This window comes from Psammomys obesus, unplaced genomic scaffold (assembly GCF_907164565.1).
Source record: "Psammomys obesus unplaced genomic scaffold, mPsaObe1.curated_primary_1811, whole genome shotgun sequence".
NCBI classification, from domain to species: domain Eukaryota; kingdom Metazoa; phylum Chordata; class Mammalia; order Rodentia; family Muridae; genus Psammomys; species Psammomys obesus.
This window is the reverse complement of record NW_026596440.1, coordinates 1,949,277-1,971,903: the sequence shown is the minus strand read 5'-3', so window position 1 is coordinate 1,971,903 and position 22,627 is coordinate 1,949,277.

Sequence of the window (22,627 nt, the reverse complement as noted above, 5' to 3'; positions counted from 1 at the left end):
AAATGTTGGCCAAGTCCAGGAAGAGCAGGCTGTTTTGATGCTGTCCAGGATCTGTGAGAATTTCGGCAGCGGGAAGTAAAAGTGCAGGTCCAGCTTGATGCAGACTTCGAGGTTAGCCTGGAGTACTTGTGGGTAGCTGCTCTGGTGATGTGTTGAATGTAGGAAACACCTGGCAGGATACTGGAACATAGATATGGGCAGAAGACAAACTTAAGTATGTTAAGGATAAAATTTCTTTTAGGTATATATTTGAAACTTTTGGGAGAGTGAGCAGAGATGGATGGTTTGACGCAAAAAAAAAAGAGAGAGAGAGAGAAAGCTGGAACATAGGAAAATAAATCAGTTCTGCCAGACTTTGAGGCAACCCCACAAAGTACAGGAGGACCAGAGAATCGAGGGCACATGGTGGCAGAGCAGGTCATCATGAGCTGGGCCAGGGGCCAGGAGGAAGACTCCCAAGGGACACAACCTCACTTAGGATTTTCTTATGTGAGAGAAAAGGAAAGCAGAGTGACCAGGTCGGTAAAAAGTAAAAGATTATTCACCCAAGGGAAGGCATCTGCAGTGAGTGTTGGTGAGAAGCATTAACTGTAGCCTTGAGGTCATTATTTGGGGTGCCTCTGTTCCCCAGTGAACAGGAGGTGTTGGCATTCTCGGACAAAGGGAAGTGTTTATACCAACCAGAAGGGAAGATTCACAGTTCAGCTGGTGTTGGGTGCAGGAATGTAGTAATCTGGTGGTTGGGGGAAGGGGATCCCAAAACCAGGGAAAGTGGGGAGGAATCCTACCTTTTGAGATAGACAATAGGTAGGTGCAGTACTTATCTAGAGCCCATTTGACCTGAGAGGTGGGTTTGGATGGATTTGCAACTTACAAGAATTCCTTTTAATGTTACAAAGGAGATAAAACTTTAGACAATTTAGCATCACCATTGCAATCTGTAGTGAAATACACATTGTAGAAAAGGCAATAGACCTACAGCTTTATGTTAACAGAATAAACACTATAAACACTATGGTGAGCTTTGGAAGGGCAGAAGCCTTCAGTGAAGTAGAAGGGGCAAAAGCTCACTTGATCTTAACTTTTAGTATGATTACACATTATGGTAGGGAGGCTTAAACAATTCTTAAGTCTGTACTTAAGAGACAAACCAAATGAAATTTAAAATTTACTATGATACATAGGTGAGACTGCTATGAACATTTATTATCCTTTAGCTAAAGGAATGGTAGCAAGTCACATCTGAGACCTGCTTTTTGAGTGTGGTTACAAAGTAGACTGGCTATACTAACAGCAGCTCTAGGAATGAGGCGTAAGGCCTGGTCTCTGGCATATGACAGAGGTTGGCAATATGACCATGAGAACTGAGTGTGAAGTTAAAAGAGACCTATAACATTACCCTGGGCTTAGTGTGAGGCTGGTGGAAGTTGCTGAATCTAGGACCATTGTTTTCTGCCAGGCTAAGGAGCTCGAAGGCTAGAAGTGTCTGTGGCACCTGTGCTGGTTGAGTTTCCATGGCTGGGCACAAAGGACAAGCCTGAAGGGGAGCATTTTGACTTCCAGGGGCCAGTCTTGCCGTCAGGTTAGACATGGCTTGTTGAGATGGCTGGGTACTGGTGTCCTTCCTGGCTGCATTTGAAACAGTTACCTAGCAGAGTTGACTTTGGCTAGACCCCCAAGGGACTGGGACATTACAGATCTCTTATTTCCTCTGCAGAAATGCAGACAGCTTCAGAGCAGCAGCCAAGGTATAGAGTATAGTTTTATGCTGTATCTGAGCCTATCAGGAAGGCTTCTCTTGGACTTTAAACATCACCCCTGATTGGGGGTTGGAGGGATTCAGGGACAATCCTCAGCTGTTTAGTTAAGATGGCAGTGAGACAATGTCTGCATTTGTAGGCTATAAATATATTTTTGCACATGTTAGAAGACTTGATCATCTATAAGATGACTATTAACTTGCATTTGTTAACCATTAGATATTAGGATTTTAGGTTTTATCCTTGTTAAGTTGGAGCCTTAAAAACAAACACAGTCCATAAAGAGAGTATAACAGTTTTTAGATGATTTAGCTTATAAAAAGTCTAAGGCTATATTATAGATTAAATTACTATATTTAGAAACAAAACCAAGATATTTTAACCTTTTTGAGAATGAAGATATAGCACAACAACCAAGTTTCGATATAGACAAATGTCTGTCTCTAAAATTAATATATTTTAGTTTAGAGTATCTTTGGAATTATATCATATTTTAAGGGTATCTAGGCAAAAAAACTTTTATCTAGTAACCCCAAGTTATGAGTTTTAGAATAAACAACATAGTAAAACAGTATAGAACAACTTCAAAATTATATTAGAATTTATTATACCAAACCCATTGGCCAGAAAGCCTAGTGGTGAACCCGGATCACAGGCAGCTTATTAATCTGAATAGACCTTTATAACCTTGAAATTTTAGCATCATATAAAAATTATTTTGGACCAGGGCTTAAAAAATATATAGATATGTGTGTGTGTATATATATATATATATATGTGTGTGTGTGTGTGTATATATATATATACACACACACACACACATATATATGGCATGTTGTAAAAATATAACTTTGAATTTATACACAAATTTATATCATTTAAAAATGAGACTCGTAGCTTTGTTACATAAGACTAGCAGTAATTTTGTTCAATATGTACACATGTTAAAAGCAAATTATTTATAGTGGAAAACATTGTATGAAGGTGAAGAACGTGGCACATCCTTCCTCAGACAGTATGAACTGGAGGGCACTTGTATAGAAGATCAATCCTATGAATGTGATGTGCTGAAAAATGTGAGGTAATGCTTGGAATTAATGTGACATCATGGTTTTATGTACTGGAGAGAAACAAGTCATTGTTGCCAGAATCAAGCAGATCGCTCATGACTGAGGATATCAATTTGTTATAATACCAAATTATATGCTCCCAAGATATTGGAAATGACAGTTGTATGAGGGAGGAAAGTATAGGATCTAGTAAGAAAAGCTTCCAGCAGTGAGTGGACCATGACTAGGAGAGAGGCTATGTGTCTTTCAGGTGGAGCTGGAAAGGTGGGGCACTCTATTAATGATACTATTAATCATACTCTGGCACTATTAATGATACTCTGCTATGCTTGCAGACAGGAGCCTAGCAGAGTTGTCCTCTGGGATGCTTCACCAGGCAGTGGATCCAAACAGATGCTGAGACTCACAGCCAAAATTACATAAAGCATAGGGAGTCTTGTGTATAAGTGGGGGCAATGGATAGAAGGACCTGGAGGTGACAGGAGCTCCACAAGAAGACCAGCAGAGGCAACTAACCATCCCAATGGGGCCTATGGAGACCTAAGCACCCAACCAAGGAACGTACATAGACTGGACCTAGGTCCCCTACACAGATGTAGCTAATGGACAGCTTGGACTTCATGTGGGTTCCCTAGTAAAGGGAGTGGGAACTATCTCCAGTATGGACTCTATTGCCTGACTTTTGATCACTTTCCTCTAGTGGGGCTGCCTCACCAGGCCACAGGGGAAGTGATGCACTCAGTCCTTGATGAGTTAGGGTAGGTTGGTGCGCGCGGGGGGGGGGGGGGGGATGCTTCCCTTTTCTGAAGGATGCGGGATGGGCAAAGAGGGAGGGAAGGTGGCACTGATAGAAGAGGAAGGAAGGGACAACAATCAGGATGTAAAGTGAATAAATAAGTAATTTTAAAAAGAGTGAATACCACAGACAACATGACAGCTTGCCCCTCAAAGCTCACTCATAAGAGAACAGAAACCAAAATCCAAATGTCTATCAAAACTTATGAATCTGAGTACACTGTTATTACTAATGAATAAAATGAACCTCATCCAGTGACCCATGTAATGGAAGTTTTGATTAGGGAAACGTTTTTTGTTTTGATCCCAAGTATGGGATGTGAAAAAGACTTGAGAGAATGTATGATCATTGTCAGCTGGGGTGTAGTTTTTACCAGCTAGAAAACATCCTGTTGGGGACTCAGGGAGGGCCTGAATAAGAGTCCAAAAAGCAGAGAGAGCTTTGCATCCCTTAACATTGCTCTGCATCGCTTGGAGACACTCCTAGAGAGAAACGCTCTGGGGAAGGTTCTGAGGAGGCTGCTGCTGATTCAGCTGTTGCTGTTTGCTGTTAGTCATTTGCTGTTTGCTGGTGCTTTTCTGGACTGTTGAAATCCTGTTGACGAAAATGGAATCACCCCAAGGAAATGAGTCTAAAAAGGTTTCCATCCCTTATCCCTACTAACCTTTCTTTCCTCCCTAGGGAGGGTGGGTTGGAAGGGAGGTAGAGGCATTAAGAACCCCCCCTCCAAAAAAAAGAAATAAAAAAATAAAGTAGGTTTTAAAAATATCAAAGCCTACAAAGACCCATCTCTCCCAGGAGGCCCCGCCTCTTAAAAGTTCCACAGTCTTTTGAAACAGCACTCTGGGTGGCCCCAGCACTTTTCACTGCCAAGGTCAAAGCTTGCTTTCAATCACTGTACTGCCTCATCTGTGCCCATACCGGACCATATCCTATAGCCCATATTTACGCTAGGGAGAAGACCTTGATTTCAGAGTAGAGCACTCCTGTCCAGTTCTTCTGTGCTTACAGCTCATCACAGAGCTCAACATCAAGAGATATTTTCTACCTAAGGGTAAGATTCATAGCGAAAACCACATGGTCTATCAGTCTCCCTCCTCTGAAAATCCCTCTTCTTGGAGTAATGGATTAAACACATTCATAGTGTATAAGTATCAAAATTAGTAAGAATCAGTCAGTATACATACAGATAAAACTTTTTTTTCTAATTGTGATTTTCAGTGTGACATAAACTACACACACTCCTGCCTGGTTTGAGGAACTCTAGATTTGAAGCTTGGGGCACAGGCCAGGATCTGATTTTAGAAGAAAAGGGGAAATGCGGTTTTAACACTGGATGAACAGTGTAATAATATAAGGATTTTAAATATTTCTCTAACTTCAAGAAATTGCCACGAGCAATCATTGCAATGCATAGGAAAATAGCAATAACTGCTTCAGTTAGGATCCTCCTGGGGAGCAAAATCAGTAGGATAGGTACATATTATTAAAAGGTATTTGTTAGATATAACTTTTGTAATTCGTTCGTAGATCAGTGAGCTGTTAGGATCTCTGCTTCTCCAGTGTGCATACACAGTGCTGAAGGTGTAGAGGCTGGCTAGATAGTTGCTGCTTTTGAGTCTGCATTGGAAAAAGATGGCGCCTGACACCTGATGAAGGTTAACACTAATGACAGTGGACACACCAGAAAGAAGCAACACCACTCTTTTCTCAGACCTCTTTATATCTGAATAATTGGTTGGATTCTGTCTGTAATTGTAACTTTTATTTACCAGATGTAATTGTCTTCTTGGAGGCTTACTGCTTAATAAGCTCACCCCTTCTAGTTCTTTCTGAACTCTGGCTGGTTCACCTCAGCTGTTCTAGCTCAAACTGCTCACCAAGCTCAGAAATTCAAACTGGCTTCTCTAGGCTTCTGATGGAATCACTCTGCTTGGTCTTAAACTCTGGCAATCTCTTTTAATCTCTGGCTTCTTGTTCTCCTGCAGAAACTCAACTCTAATGCACTGCGCTACTCCATCCTGACTCATGCTGTACTCTTCTCTTCAGGCGCCTCTCTCCTGTCTGTTCTTGTGAGAGTTTGGTATATCCTATCTCTGACTCATTCTATTATATCTTTCTCTGATTCATCACCTTATCTGATGAATCACCTTATCACATTCATTCATCACCTGCCCCTCAATTAGACGACACTTTGAAACATAGCTGCTTTCTTCCACAAACTATCCTTACAGTCATTGGGATTAAAGGTGTTTACTAAGGGTGTGTTTATATTCCTGCCAGTGGGGGAATAAAAGTGTATCATTCTAGCCAGAATGGTCTCTTGCTAGAGCAGCCATGTTACTGGGTTACAATTCCTCCACAGTGTCCACTTGGAGGCAGATCTTCCCACCTTCTCACACCTTCAGAGGTGTGTCTTCTGGGTGATTCTAAATCCTGTAAAGTTCATAATAAAACACAACCATCACATGGTCTCTAGTTAATGAAATTACACCTCAGCACTGGAAACAAAAACATAGCTGTAACAAAGTTGATAATAGCTGGTACTTACTGAGAAATCATGAATGCAAAGAGATATTTTGTAGGATGTTTCTAAGGTGGGAAATAGGGGCAGGGCTTTGTACACTTATTTTGATAAACAGTAGTGGAATAGAAACAGCTATATTAAATATCCTCCTTCCGAAGCAGCCAGCAGAAGCAGAGAGGGAGGCCCCTCAACATCTTATGACTTAGTCCTGCTGTCTGAAAGCTCAGTATCAGGCTCTCTCTGCCTCTTCTCCACAAAGGCAGCCTGCCAGGTAGTCTGTGTTCTGCACATTGCTTCCTCACTGGAACCAGGCAGCTGCAAATGTCCATAATTACAGGAGATCCAACCGTTTTCTGCTCTGTGGTTGGAATAATGACAGTCTTGTTTTTATTTCTATTCTAATGGCTTCATGTTCTGAATCGCTGTGATATTATTAATAGTGGTAAAGGGGCCCGAGTTAGCCCAGGGCAAGCCTTTCCATACATCACTTTAAGGGCAGCGGGTGAACTGACAGGTTAACGAAGCTGCTCCGACTGCACCGTGCAAGATGCAGCCATAAATGGGAGCACATGGGGAGGAGACACGAGCACTTTAGTCAGTTCTCAGGACACATTTACCTCAAAACAGAACCTTGCGTCACCAAGTTGTGTTCTTTTTTATTTTTAGAATTTCTTAATTTATTATTGGAGAGTTTTATGCATATAAACAATGGATTTTGGTTAAATACAGACTCATTCTACAGCTCCTTCTAGATCCACCCCTGAACCCACTCTCAATTTCACAACCATTTTATGAAAATAGCCTAAAAAGTACAACTAATATGCCTCTTTTACTCCAAATCACTTTGAATAAGCCATCTTTGACTCCGCTCTGGAGGTTTCTTTAAGGATGAGCACCCTACCTTCATAATGGCATGAGCAGAAATTACCTTGAATCAGCAAGGATATAAAGTATGACAAAGTGGCAATGAATGTTCCTGATGCAGATGTTGGCATGTCTCTGTTTGACATGGATTTAAATCTCTACCAACCTCACTCTCAGCACTCATGTGTGTCTTGGGTCTAAGGATAAGCTGTTTTCCCCCTAAAGATATCTTATATTTCTCTCTGATCTCTGTGACTTGGAGCTCTCCCCCTCACCTCGTCTCTTTGTCTTGGTCTCCTAGCTTGTGTACATATCCTTGTAAATATATAAAGTGGCAGCTTTATATATCAGGGTCCCACAAAGGGGTTTGTTCAGAATTGGGTAGATGACTGAGGGATTTCAGCGAAGTAGGGAGAAGACAGGATTCTGTATAGCCAGGGAACAATGGCAGTCTCTGTTGTACATTGATTGATTCATGAGACCAAGGTCCCAAGACTGCTCACTCCTTGCCAGGAGCCAGTTTTTCCTACTTGATAAGAAGACTGAATATCTGTACACCTAAAGAAACTAATCAAGAGGGAGGACTCTTGCTAAAATGCTCAATTCCTATCCAGAAAGGCAAAGAGGCTGGACATCAGAAGAAGGAGAAAAGAGGGAACAAGTCAGGAGCCTGACACAGAGGACCTCTGAAAAGCTCTGCCCTGCAGACTATCAATGTAGATACTGAGACTTATGGGCAACCTTTGGGCAGAGTGCAGGGAATATTAGGAAAGAAGTAGGAAACAATAAGATCTGGAAAGGACAGGAACTCCACAAGGAGAGCAACAGAACCAAAAAAAAATGAGCACAGGGGTCTTTCCTGAGAATGCTATTCCAACCAAGGACTGTGCATGGAGATAACCTAGGACCCCTGCACAGATGTAGCCCATGGCAGTTCAGTATCCAAGCGAGTTCCATTGTGATAGGAACAGGAACTGTCTCTGACATGAACTGATTGGCCTGCTCTTTAATTACCTCCCCCTGAGGGGGAAGCAGCATTACCAGGCCACAGGAGAAGACAATGCAGCCACTCCTGATGAGACCTAATTGACTAGGATCAGAAGGAAGGAAAAGAAGTCCTCCCCTATCAGTGGACTTGGGGAGGAGCATGCATGCAGAGGGTGGAGGAAGGGGGGATTGGGATGGGAGGAGGGAGAGAACCACAGGGGGGATACAAAGTGAATAAAGTGTAATTAATAAAGAAAAAAACAATAGAAATCCAATGTATCACAATTTTAGGGGTTAGAAGTTCAAAATAAAATTAATTCTCCCTCTGGAAAAAAAAAAAAAAGAAGACGACTGACTGGATGTATGCCCTGAAAAGCAATCTTTCTGAAAAGCCGGCTGTTCATGCTGACCTAAGGTGATTCTGGCAGGGAAGCTATGACTTGTCTCAGGCTTCTCTCCAGCCTCTGCCCTTCTTGCCTCTCCCTTCCCAGTTTTGAGATACCTTCCCTCTACTCTTAGCAGTTATCTGTTGGTATATCATATTCTTTTTTCTCGTGGTAGCAAGGCACCCCAAACTTCATTCTGACCATACTTTACCGGCAACTACATACTTGACTTTGCTCACTTCATTAGCAATGGAGCAGGTTGCAATTTCATCATCTACTTCCAAGGCTGTCCCCATTTTGTCTGTCACCAGCTGAGACAAGACTACAGGTTCCATTTTGCCAGCCCTGACACCAAAGGAATAATGGGGCCAAGAAGCACAGGAGCCAGGTGGTGAGTCAGACATCTCTTTTCTTTAGCCATCTGTGAGCAAGAAAAATTCTTAGAATGCATTTTGATGTATTGGAGGCAAAAGACTCTTCTTAGAACCAATCAGAGTCACACCCATTTTTACTTATTGTGTGTTAGAAAGGGGCTTATTTCAATTTCCCCTATAGGAGAGTTTATTTTCATATCCAGCTCATGAAAATTTATTTGATAAAATTTATTATCTCTTTGAGGCTTTATCTAAAATGTGTGAGTGCATGGCTTCAAGAAGACATTGAAATCTGAAGGCATCCATATGAGATTTTTGATCCAACATTCCTAAAATAATAACCGAAATAGCAAATGACCTTCACTAATATATTCAAAAGAGCATAATAAAATAATTCATAATAAAAAGTAAATTCAAGAAACAAATGAAGAAAACTGTTAAAGTAGCATACCCCTATGGATCACCAAACCCCTTTATTATCTTCTGACATGCCATTTGAGCCAGACCAGAACAAGTCCTGACTCCAGCAAGGGCAAACAGCCTGGCTGGTTGGCCAGTTGCCCTTTGGTTGATCTTGGGGTACTTATTTGACTCCTTCGCACCCCAATGTGCTAATCCTTTAAATAATTAAATTGTCTCTCTACTTTACAATGGAATGCTCAAAACCCTGGCTGTGGTCTGGAGAGATGGTTCCAGCAGTGAAATTGTTGTCATGGTAGCATAAATACCTGACTTAGAAACCCCAGCGTTCACTTTAGAAACAGAAGTTCAGATGTGGTAGCATGGGTCTGTAACCAAGCCACTGGAGAGGGAGACTGAGGATGGAGATGGGTGGATCCTGGAAGCTCACAGGAGAGCCGGTCTACCCAACTGTTGCTCCCTGGGTTCAGAAAACTTCTGTCTCCAAAGATGGAGAGCAAGAGCTCCGACACCTGCACCTGGCCTCCATACACACATGAACATACATGTACACCAGCAATCACAGGTGTGCCCACACACCACGTAAGTGTACACACACTTCCCTACAGCAAACAAATAACAATGCCTAGCACAAAGTAGCCTGTATGAGAGCCTTTGCTCTTAATATTGTCATCACTATTACAGCCAGTGGAGTGTAGGAAACTGTCTTAAAATTGGCAGTAAAACAAGAGCGCTCAATCCGGTGTTTCTGCTGAGATATGAGCTGCAGCATCCCACATCCCACATGTGGCACGGCAGACTCTGCTCCTTCTTAGCCCCAGCCAAGAACTTGTTTTCCTTCTTTCATTTTAAACCTGAAGGCTGTACCCAGCACATGTCAGGAATGGGGATGCTGAACCAGTGAGCATGATGATCAAGCCCCTCCTTAGAGTCTGAGGTATGGGGATTTGCAGACAGCATTGCCTGCATGGGCAGGATTCCGGGTTCATGAGAAGGCTCATCCTTGATGAGCATCAGTAGGAATAGGCTCTTAGGGGCCATGGTATTCCTTAATCACCCAGCAGGAATATTCCCTGACTGACTTAGGCCAGGTGTGAATTGGACTATTATCAATTTCTGTGCTTGTTAAAGGCGATCCTTTAGGGGAATGACATCATAGGGGATTGCTCCAGACAGAGACCTCTTAGTCCCTGATAGCCTCTTCAGAACTGAAAGCCCTCTCTGACCACAGCCTCTGCTAAGGAGGAGCAATATGGAATAGCTTGGGCTTTGGTGTAAAGTCAGCACAGCCCAGGGCAAGCCAAAGAAGGCTTAGGCCCAACCTGCACACGGATCACCCCTCTCAGAGAAGTTTGGGACATTGTCCTCCCTGTCTCTTGGCTGAGCTTAAGAGGACCAGTAGAGGGTAAAGTGACATCTGTACAACTATACAGGGTCACATTACGATGGGGGGAGCATCAGAGGCCAGTGAGCCCAGAGAGCTGGAAAGCCCCTCCCCTGCCCTGCTCCAGCTCCAGGAATGGGAATCACTGCAGTGTTTTTGCTGGCTGAGAAACACTGGTACATCCTCCTGCAGCTTTGCAGGTTGCAATTCCAGAATGGGCCTCAGCATGCCACAGGGAAAGTGTCAGAGGTAAACTTACCCTGAGGTAGTCCTGAGGGCTCGGACTATCCAGTAACTATCCAGTGCTGCTGGCTTCTTTTGGTCTACATCTCTTGTCCTCATTCCTCTGTCTGCAACCAACACCACAGGCACAACTTGTTCATATGTACCTGTGTGTTCATTTAAGACACGTCTAGATTTACAGTCTAACCTCCCAAATCAAGGTTCCTAACCTCATCACATCGGCAAAGAAGTACCTTTACTTTCCCCATAAGTATGGCAACATACCCAACCAAAACAGCTTAAAGACTGAAGGCTTTGCTTTGACTCAGAATTTGTAGGTACAGTCTTTCCGAGGAAGAAGTATGGTGGCTGGGGTGTAAGAGAAGGCAGGAAGCAGAGAGAGATAGGTACTCAGCTTACATCCTTTCCTGTTTTATTTGGTGAGTAACCACAGGCTGTGGAATGGCACTGCCAACATTCAGGGTGGACCTTCCCTCTTCAGGCCAGCCTCCCCAGAAGTGCCATCACAGGCCACTCTGAATTTCATCAAGGTGACACTCAAAACCAACAATCACAGATCCCTCTCAGATTCCATTGTCTGGGACCAAGGCAGTCTTGGGTGATGTCTTCCTTCCTGTCATAGTGACACTCACCAGCTCTGGCTTGTATCAGGCTTGTTCTTCAGCAGCAGTCCTGAGGCCTCTACTGTCCTCCAACTCTCTTCGCTGATGCTGTAACTTGGAAGAGCTTCAACAAATGAAAGCTTTATCTGCAGTTCCATGGAAGCGAGCAACCAAAACCGGGGCACAAACTGGAAGAACAAACCCTCTGTAAACATAATGGTACTCTCGGGAAGCTGAAGTATATCTATGAGAGAAACTATATAATTAATTTCAAGGATTAGTAAGACAGTAAATATACCTAGAATCGAGTACATTCTTCCATGTCAGCAATAACCTGGAAAGTATTGTTTATTAAAACAATTCTATTTACAATGGAAACAAAATATAAAATATTTAAAAACAAACTTTAAAATGCCCTCTCTAAATAAAATATATTTCCCAGTTTTCTGGGAAATAGAAATGCCTTCAATCATGAGTTCCTCAATGACAATGGTAAACAAGGCAGACTCCTCCTGAGATAACTCCAATATCAATACACTGCCAATGTGTCCTTTCCTTTTCAGCTGAAACTCTACAGTGAAGGCTGAGCATGCCTACAGGTGTTCCTGTCTATCACATCAATATTTTTCACATGCTCTATAACCTTAACCTGAGCATACTGAGGAATGGGCTGACCCTTACATGAATATGTGTAAGTGTCTGAATAAATTCCCCATGCTCTCTCCCTCTGGAATGAATTCTATGGCCTCTTTTCCTATTACAGGCAATAGCTCTTCACCTCTTCATGTCTTAGCCATGCACATTTTGGCTTTGCTCCCAACATGATGAAAAGCCACTGTATTCAGTTACAGACCTATTACTATTAAGTGGAATGCTCAATACAATGTCAGTAATTATAAGGTTAGTTGAGAGATCACAAGTAACTTACGTATGATTCTCCATGGGCCATTAGGGAGGGGTTCTAAACCTTATCCAAAAGAGTAAAGGAAGATAGCACCAGGTTGGCTGTGGAGTCACAGGAAGCAGGCTAGAAGCATGTTCAATGCTTGTGAGCTGTGCCTCTTGAACAAGCTGCCACTCTATGCAGCAGCGACAGGCCACCATCCAGCATCCCAAATGCCATGCCACAGAGTGGTAAATAGAGCTGATTCCAGCATGCCCTAGAAACTGTATCTAAAGGTTCAGAACGTGTTGTCCGAGAAGGAAACAGTCCTACAGGGTGAAAATTTCAAACAACACTGTCAGAACAAGAGAGAAGTGGGGAGGCTGATGTCTCAAGCTCATGTGTGCAGTATTTAATACATCAGATATCTAATTGAAAGAATTCTTGGCTGGATTTAATTAGTGCATGCAAGTATGCATGTATTTAAATATCACACCGAATACTATTAATTAATGTGTTAACAAAAAATTAATAATTTTAATGCAGTCAACATTGGTCCCAGGAGAAACAGTGCCTAAAATTTGGGACAAGGGATTTTAAAATATATTCTTTGGGGTTCTTCCATCCTTCCAACATACCCCATAACTGTCTTTTACTGGGATGTGGTGAAGCCAGGTAGTGGCCTGAAACAGGAATTCCACTAACCCATGCTCTGAAACAGGATCGCCCATAAGAAAGCAGGAAGGCTCACAGGTAAGCCTAGTTATCCCAAGAGCTCCAAATACGATGACTACAAATGAGCAAAGAATAATCAGAGGTGGGAAGATTCAGTAAAGCCTGTCACAGGGATAAAAGTTAGATATTTCAGGGAAAGTCTTTGTGAAATTCACTGAAAGGACAAATTATCCCAGGTCCTGGTGTTTCTTTTGCACACCTTTGGGCTCCTAACGATGTGTTTCCTGCCTGTGCAGGCAGCTGGAGGGCCAGTGTGCATCTAGCCCTGAGCCACTGTATATTCTGGCCAAAGAGTGTGGGTTCCATGCTGGGCAAGTTGTTTTTCCATGCAGGCCCGTGTGGCTTCATTCCCTGGACCTTGCCTAGCTCTATCTGCAGCTGCCATATGTCACTTCAGCTAAGGCTGTCTCCTCAATGTGCCTCAGGCTCTTTGAACCTGCATGTTTTTTTGCCTATAGTGTTCTCAGTGTTATGTTGTGCAGGCAATTCAATTGGCCTGCCCTTAGGGACCTTTAGGGTCCAGACAACATCTTTGGTCAGTACCTGCATCCTATGACATCATCTGGGCCAGGGGCTTCAGGTGTAACCAGCCTGCCATTCCCACGCTCTTTCTCTCTCTTGCCCTCACTCTCTTGTCCTTCCCTTTATTTTCAGGGCATCCCCTCTCCGTCCCTGTCTCTCTCTGTCTCTCTGTGATTCTGTCTCCCCCACCCTCTCTCTCATTGTCCTCATAGATCACTTGGGCCCTAACTCTCTTCTAGTTCCCTTTCCCTGAATAACCTCTTTCCTGTCATATCTGTTGTATATGTGTGGCATCATGTTCAAATACTAACAATCAAACTCTAGACTTGGCTTCTTCTTCAGGTGTCTTCTCTAACCACCTGTTTGCCTGAGCAGCTGAACAGAACAAAATGCCACAGTTCACGCACAGTGTGTCTCTTTCTCTCTTCTGTCTTCTACCGCACCTGTCCTTTGTTGTTTTTGTTTGTTTGTTTTTGCTTCCTTCTGACTAAAGTATAAGTGAGGATGGGCTTGAATCCCCTCTGCTTTCTGGCGAATCCAGCTCACAGCCAGGAAGCTAAAAAATAGCCCTGCAGCCGCAGCTTTCGGGATCACTGTCTAGTCCTCAGTGTTTGGGGAGCAGGGCAGGGAGCCCCACTACCCTAGCTGTTCACATGCAGTGACTTCTCAGCACAGCGAGGACAGTTCAGCCTAAGGAAGGGGCTCCTCCACACTCCTCCCTTCATTCTCCATTGCTGCCTCACCCTGAGACTCAGTCTGGCCCTTCTGCTTCCTTCTCTCCTTCCTGCCATACTGGACCTCAGTGTGGTATGCTGTTCTGTTCCTCCCTCTGTGGGCCCACCACAAGCCTTCTCTCTGACTGCTAGCCACATCCTTATATCTGTGTCTTATCCAGTCAGACAGACTGCAAGCATGACTCTGCTTAGTTCTACTCAGTTCTGTATCTTGAAACAGTAATGTTTGTTAGTACATTTAGCAAAGCCAACATTCAGAACACTGAAGATACTCAAGCCACCAAAAAAAAAAAAAAAAAAAATTACAGAACAAAGCAACGCAGTTGTGTTCTATGTTTCTAAATTAACCAAATAAATAATACTGTTGAGTTGATTAGGCAGAAATCACACAACATGAGCATTTATAATGAATAGTTCACTGTGAATTTTTATAAGGAAACTTTAACCTTGATCCAAAAGTGATTTCTTTGAAGACTGATTCTGAGGAAATCAAAACAAGCAAAGTTAGGAAACACAGAAGGCACAGGCATAACCCTAGCAGACACTAGTGGCTCCAAGTGAGCACAGCAAGTTCCTGCCTTCGGGGAGCTGGAGGTTTACCTTGCTTAGAGCAGAGAAGCCTGGACTTGATGTGCCGTGCCGTGAGCTCTAAGAAACCTGCTTAGCAAGCTGGGCCTTGGAAAGTATCCGAAGCTTCCCACACTTGCCTTCTGGAGCTCAGGACATTCCTGTTCTGTGAGGGGCCTCATAGTGACCTAGGTCCTCTGAGGTTGGCATAGCCTGCCTTCCTAGAGCAGAATACTTCTCTTTGTATATAAATGGGATTTAAATCTACCTGGGACTCATTCTATTTCCTGAAGCCAGATGCCATGCAACATACACTCTGTATTGTTGATATCCAGAGGGCAGTGAATTCTGAAACATTTTATTGATGTCCTAATAGCTTTTCAGAGGACAATGGAAAGAACCACATTAAATGTAAAAATCAATTGTAGGACACACTCTGGTTTCCAAACAGTTAAAGAGAGCTATCGTGTGTCTTCAAGTTGGAGAAATAGAATGATGTAAGCCGAGAGGCTGCTACTAGGAACTTGGCTGCACTCAAGCCTTGTGTCTGTGCAAGTCACATGCTGTATTTATCTCTCCTTACACATAGCAGGTTGCAACCTGGGAGTCAGAGCAAGAAAGAGTCATGGAGAGCTGAGCCCTACACACCCACATTCTACGTGTACAGCAGCAGGAGTCAGACCAAACCACTCTACATTGTTATCTGTAGGATTTGGACATAGTCGCCTCTGGATTTCTATTCCTCCATCTAAGAGAGTCAGTCCCATTAACAATCAATCATCAAACAACAAACAAACATCCATGACTCAGGAGAACAACTGCAGTGCAAGAGCAAATGGGTGGGTTCAGATCGCCCCGCTATGAAGGAAAGGCTGACCTAAGCGTGGATGGCAAAAGACATAGCCCCATCAGGAAGGCTTCCATGTTGAACAACTGTCCAAGGGAACACCAGCTGTCCTGGAACGGACCAGGCCACGGCAGACTCCACCTTCCCCCTGCTGCTGAATCTTGAGGCTTCTCACTGGGAATTGTTTGAGGCTGAGGGTAAGTTTATTTAGAGTGTTTCACCACAAAAGGGAAACGTTCATTTATAAGCTTCGAGTAACTCAGTATTCCCGAAGATGCACATCTTGGGGTAGCATCTCCTTAAAGTGAGAATGAGGTTGGGAGACGTGGCTGTTTGTTGTTCATGCACTTACTGTCTGCTGGGCAACCATGATTTGTTTATGAGGGTTCTCTCTGGGTATATGGTAGTTGGACAAATATATCAGTAAACTTTTATGAAATACTTAGAAAATTTCACACAGAAAGAGCTTCCAACAGAATTGCCAAGAATGAGGAAATGGCAAACTTTTCAACTTTCTCGGTGCCTGAGGGGAACCTAGGAGAAATTTGACCTAATGAAGATAAGATAAGAAATTATAAGACAGCAAACATGGAAGGCTTGGTACCCAGCATCGGTACATATGCAGTCTGTGTCTAACCCTTGAGGGTGATGTGTCATGCAGAAGGCATAGGTCTTTCAACTGTCACACACAAGATAACACAGCAGAGGGAGGCTGACAGAATGCAGCCCTTGGCAACTGCATGTTGGGCGGCAGGGAGGAGAGAATACTGATGTTTACTTGAGGCAGCCATGTGCATTAAGCTGCATTTTCAAATGTGGATTGTGTCTGTCATGATGCTTTCTGATCTAATATTGCCCCACCCACTGTTTGCTTTCAGACTATAAATTACAGCAGTTTGGTGTCATTTTTCACTTTCACCTAAGTATGAAGCTAATCTTCATTGTCAACTTGATTCAGAATCACATGGAAACACACCCCTACACAAGTCTCTGAGTGTGTTTACCAAACTGTTTAGCCCAGCAGGAAAAACCCACCTTATGTGTGAGTACCACATTCTACGTACTGGAGTCCACGACTGAATAAAGGAGAGCATATAAGAAACTGCAGCATGCGTCTCTCTGACTGGAGAAGCAATGAGACTATGTGACCATGTGACCACGTGACCCACTGGCATATCTAGAGCATGTTCATGGACTATATCTTCCCTGCAGAGATGGACTCTGTCCTCCTTCCCTTCCTCAAGCTGTGTTCTTCCAACATTTAACCACAGAAACAAGGAAAGGACAGTTAGAGGAGCTAATCTGCTGTCTAGTGAGGATTACTACTTAGTTTGTAGATAGCTGCCTTGATGGGCTCTCACATACTAGAGGGAGGAGAGGGGAAGAGAGAAAAGGAGGTGAGGAAGAGAGAGGGAGAGATCAAGTAAAGAAAGACAGGGAGACACAGAGAGGGAGCTGCCATGTCTTCTATGAGCATCAGTCCTGTTCCTGAGAGATCATTATCTCTAGAGTCCACACATCCTGATTCCAGCATACTGGGATTTAAGTTTCAAGGCATAATTCTGAAGCAACTGTTTCAGTCCATGGTAGTTTTGAGTTCACTTCCTCGTCCTCTGTATAAACATTCATTCATTCATTCATTCATTCATTCATTCATTCATTCATTTGGCATGGTAAATATGGCCATATTGTATAACAGGAAACAACCAGGAAATGCAGGAGGCCTGTCCTGATCACCTCTGAGGTCAGTTGCATTCAGCTCAGAGCTGTCTACTAGCTGTCTTGTCGGCTGCAAGTCTGCATTAGGCTGCTTGACAGAGCACTAGTAGTTGCTCCTCATGGTTATTCCTGGTGGTGCCTGATGACCTGAAGTCTGAAGGTGGCATTGTGAAGAAGCCCCTCCGACCCTCCTCACTCCGTGTATGTCCCCATTGCTGAGGAGCACAAGGCTCAGTGGTGCTCACATCACAGCTTTGGTCTTTGGTTTTACTTATTCTAAACTCAGTTCCAACGTGCTATCCCTTATGAATGTTGTTTCTTAAAGAATTAACTTTCCCCTTTCTGCACTCTCATCAGTTTCTGCTTAGAGAGACAAAGTTGAGGTTATTTCTTAAATGATTAAGTATTCCAGTGAGAAGAGGGTCATGTCAAGTCTGTTGAGGTATTTTAAGTATTACTTAAGAAAATTAAACAATGACAGCCACCTAAACACATAATTAGATGGCTGTTTAATAATTCTGGTTTGTGGTTGGTTTGATTTACACTCTTTGAAGTGGAATGCATTTTCATCATCTTCAAAGAAGGTTTGGTACAAATCTAAATTTTAAATAATTTCTCAGTTTCCTCACTTCAGATAGGGTGGGAAGGAGTCATTGTAATGAGAAAGCAATCTGGGATACACTAAGGAGTTTGCTGTGGTGAAGAGGGGGAGGGTAAGATGCTGCAAGCTCTCACTTCTTGGCCCTCTGCCATGGGTAGCTGACATGCCATTGTAGATTAAATATGTCCATCCCAAGATGCGTCAGTACCCTGAACACCTTGAACCCGGGAATGCAATCGTATTTGAAAACGAGTCTTGAGATGTGGTCAAGCTGGAAGGAAGCCGTGACCTAATACAACTGTGGGTTCTCATAAGGAAAGGAGAAGAAATGGTGCCAACCATCCTTGGGGATGATGGAGGTCATGTCAGAGAGGAACTGAACTCAGGTCATTAGGCTTTTTGGCAAGGGCCTTTACTCCCTAAGCCATTCACACACACACACACACACACACACACACACACACACACACCCCTTTTTAAAGATCTCATGTAATATAAGTTAACAAGGAAATGAGACTGCAGAGCAGTGATTCTCAACCTGTGGGTCAAGACGCTCTTGGTAAACCTCTATCTCCGAAATATTTACACTATAATTTATAACAGTAGCAAAATTACAGTTATGAAGTAGCAACAAAAATAATTTTATGGTTGTGGGTCACCAATGAGAAACTGTATTAACGGACTGCAGCTTTAGAAAGGTTGAGAACCACTGCTGTAAGGATTGAGAAACACTCGGGAAGGATATTCAAAATTTTCCTGCCTCTTTCTCAGTTATTGAGATTATAGGCCTATGTCTCCATCTCTGGCTTCTCTGTGGTCCTACCTATCTGATTTTCCAAGCTTAGGGCTGCCTTTATTTTTCTGGGGACCAGAAGCTAGCCCAAGCAAGGACTGAAGAGCCCATCTTTATGGATCTTCTAATGGTGTGTTGACCTCAGGAAAGAGGTTTAGCCAGGTGAGATGAGGCTGAACATGACCAATGACACAGCAAACAGAATAGCTGAGGGCAAATAATGACTGAAAAAGTCTCCAAACTGCTATTCATGGCCCATCTGTCTCATCCACCCACCTTCAGCACCAGAGCTGTCTTCACAGGCTGTGTCTGGAACACAAAGACTTTAGATTCCCTATACAGTGTCAGCTCTCTGCGCTCTTCAGCCTGCTTCACACCCTTGCAGAGTTTCTCTTGCGTCCATAATCACAATTCCCTAAATTAAACCCCACAAATGTGTATACATATGCGCACATGCACCACCTGCCGGCTCTGTTTCTCTCAAGATTCATAAACAATGTAGTAAAGCAGCCCACACCCAAGAGCAGGACACATAAATGTCTGTGAGACTCAGACAAGGCCCAATTGTCTTCCTAGTAGCTTTGGGTCTGAGGACCACACTTGTGGCCACCGACCGGCCTCAGTGTCACTGTGTCTCCTGCGTGGTTTGTCCAGAATTGACCCAGATATGGCTGGCTGGTATCTGCTTTACCAGAGGCTACTGAAAGCCATCATTAAGAATCAATGCCACAGAACCAGCCACTAAGTTGTAGTGTGAGATTCACTATTAAGAAGCTCATGTTGCAGACATTTAGAATTTAAAAAGTAAGGAAGAAGATGATCAAGAAGAGATAATAACAGGAGTTTTTTTTTCCCCCACAGGAGGATGGGGACACTTTGAGTCCCCAATGTGAAGGAAATGGGTGATTCCCCACTCTTCCCACCCAGATCACATACAAACTATGGTGGTTAATCTTGCTTTTCAACATGATATAAGCGTTAGACTCAGAATGAAAACAGGCCTTATCTCCATTAGGTTAATTGAGGTAGTGAAACCCAACCTAAATGAAAATGACACCATCCACTCCTTGCGTTAGGTCCTGGAGAAAGTTGGCCGAGAGCAGCATCCATGCCTCCCTGCAGCTTCCATGCCTCTGCTTCCTCACTCTTGACATGCCGTGACCAGCTGCCTCGTGTTGCCGCTGCCACGCCTTCCCCACCATGACAGACTTTGCTCTCAAAATAAATCCTTACTCATTTATAATTGTTTTTGTTTCGTGTTTTCTAAGAGCAAGTAACACACACACACACACACACACACGACAAAGCAGAAACATGCTGTTGCATTAGCAGACGTTGAATAAGGTGTAGCTTTGACCTCACTATGCTGTCTAGAACCTCTTTCTGTAATGCACACTCATAAAATACTTTTTCAGAAATTCTAGGGGTTCAGAGCCCCAAATCTTTGAGTGCAGGCACAAGATAACCCAAATAGATTCCAGTACTTCAGACAGATGCTCCTTCTCAGTTACACAATGTCCACACAAAGACACATTCACAGTGAGCCCTCTCACTGAATGCTGATTGGCTGAGCCAGCAAACAAGTGCAATAAACAAAGGCTCAGAGGGCTACCACTCTGTTGAAACTAGAACAAAACTCAAAGTTTGCTCAAATAGTCGAATTATGTTACGGAGAAAAGTAAGACTCAGAAGGCAGATTCCTTTGTTCCAGGTAGCTGCTGGCTAGTACGTGTCGAGCTCAACTCAAGGGCAGTAATAAGCTGTCTGTCTGGCGATTTCCTCTTTTAATAACTGTTCATGATGACTCTGCCCAGGTATTCCTTTTCCTGCCACTCTGTGTACTATTTCTCCACATTTCACACACTCTGCTTTTCATCATCTTTTCACACACTGCCTTCTGAGCAGACATGCCACCTTCCTCACTGATAAAGGACACAGTGGAGGCAAATTAGTTCTGAAGGTAAAGCTGAAGTAACAGATCAACAACATCACACATATTTTGAGCTTCATCAGTGGTATCCTGAACATTGTTTTTGTTTTGTTTTTAACTCAGAAATGCCTGGCTTCATGTATACTCTGACGAGAGCTTCATGTCTGTGAACAGATAACAACTATTCAACTCCCCTCAAAGAATACCATGAGCATGGGTGGAACAGGCCAACAAGGCCTTCTTCCTTCCCTCCAGGAGTCTCTGTGCAGTGAGAGGAGAGAAACATTCACTTACAGGTCTTTAGTACCATGTCTGGGGCCACAGCAGATGGGTATTTTAATGCTTGGGTGTTTCTTCGCACCTTTTTTCTAACTAGGGCTCAGGTTTCCTGGCAGGGCAGGATGTATAGGAGTTAATCCACACATACACCTTCCTTCTCTCTCTTAGCAATAAAAGTAAAAAAAAGAAAATAGCAGAAAAAAACTAATTATTGACCGATGCAGGGATAGGTAGAGAGGAGCTGGGTCACAGGCAACTCCTGGGGTAGAGTGGGTAGACAGACAGCAAGAGAGGAAAGCTGTGGCTTGTACAAGCCGAGTCAGGTGGGGAAACAAGGGGATAGATGCATAAGGAAGTATGACAGAATCTAGAAACAACACTACAAGGGTCCATGGTGCAATGCCTGAAAACACAACAGACTACTCATCAGACCTCATCCGTGGAGCTTATAAAAGACTACAGGTTTTTAAAGTAGAAATCCAGCCTTCACGGTTCCTAAGCACTCCAAGGGAAACAAAGAGGAGCACCTAGCAGCAGGGCACCGGCGGCAGGGAGGGCTTCTGTGGGAATGGGACCCGGAGAGCTGCAAACAGAACAAGGCAGCCAGGCAGGGCTGAAAAGGTAAAGCTGGGCTGACACTCAGCCAAACATCAGTCATGTCCATGTAGAATCCTAGGAAGGTTTTGCTGAAGCCAGCATCACTCTGCATTCTTACATCACTAGAAATTAGTTTTAATCTGTGTGCATGCTACAGAGATGTACCCTAAGCAGCGTTTGGTTAACATTTCATTGTAGTCGGGGGAAGTGGTGGATGGGTTGATGGATCAGGCCATATTCTGGACTCACTGCTCTTCTTTAGTGTGTGTGTGGGCATAATATTACGGGATTCAGAGTGTGCTTTCCTCTCTAGAACCCAAGAAACAAGCTAATTAGCCCTTACTTCCCACTCCCAACATCAAGCTCTCTCTCTCTGTTTGGCCCCAGTGAGAAAGGATGCACTATGCATTGGCAACACCTGGGATCTCCTTGCAAGATGCAGCAGACAAACTGTCAGGAGCCTGTCCTGAAAGCTACAGGCCCCAGCACAGAGAAGTGCTAATGCATCCCAGAAGCAGTTGACCAACCCCAAGACCGGAACTCACATGTCAGTGCAATTTTCAGATGCTAATTTTTAAGTGCAACAAAGGCTCTCTATAAATTACCATTATGATTTTTACATCCATAATTTATTTCCTGCCAGGAACACAATACATTGCCAGGTGGCCAGACCACAATAAGAGACACAACTCACATTCTTGACTTTCCTGCTTTCAAACCCCTTGGGAATCTGGATTTGGCTGATAGTTGCTGTAAGTACTTTAGGAGCTGCATTTTTTGTGGTTAGTCGCTAAACTGTAGGCAAGCTCCATCCCAGACAGGGTGCACACATAGGGTCTCAGTGTGAGAACATCCCAGAGAGGTCAAGACGCTGAGAAAAACCCCGCAGTCTCAGCCCCCAAGACAAGAGCACAGAGGAACGCAGCGAGTCCTTTGGGGATTCCAGCTGGTAAAGATGAGACAGCCACATGGCAACAGGATGTGCCACCCAAGTGGTGGTGACCTGC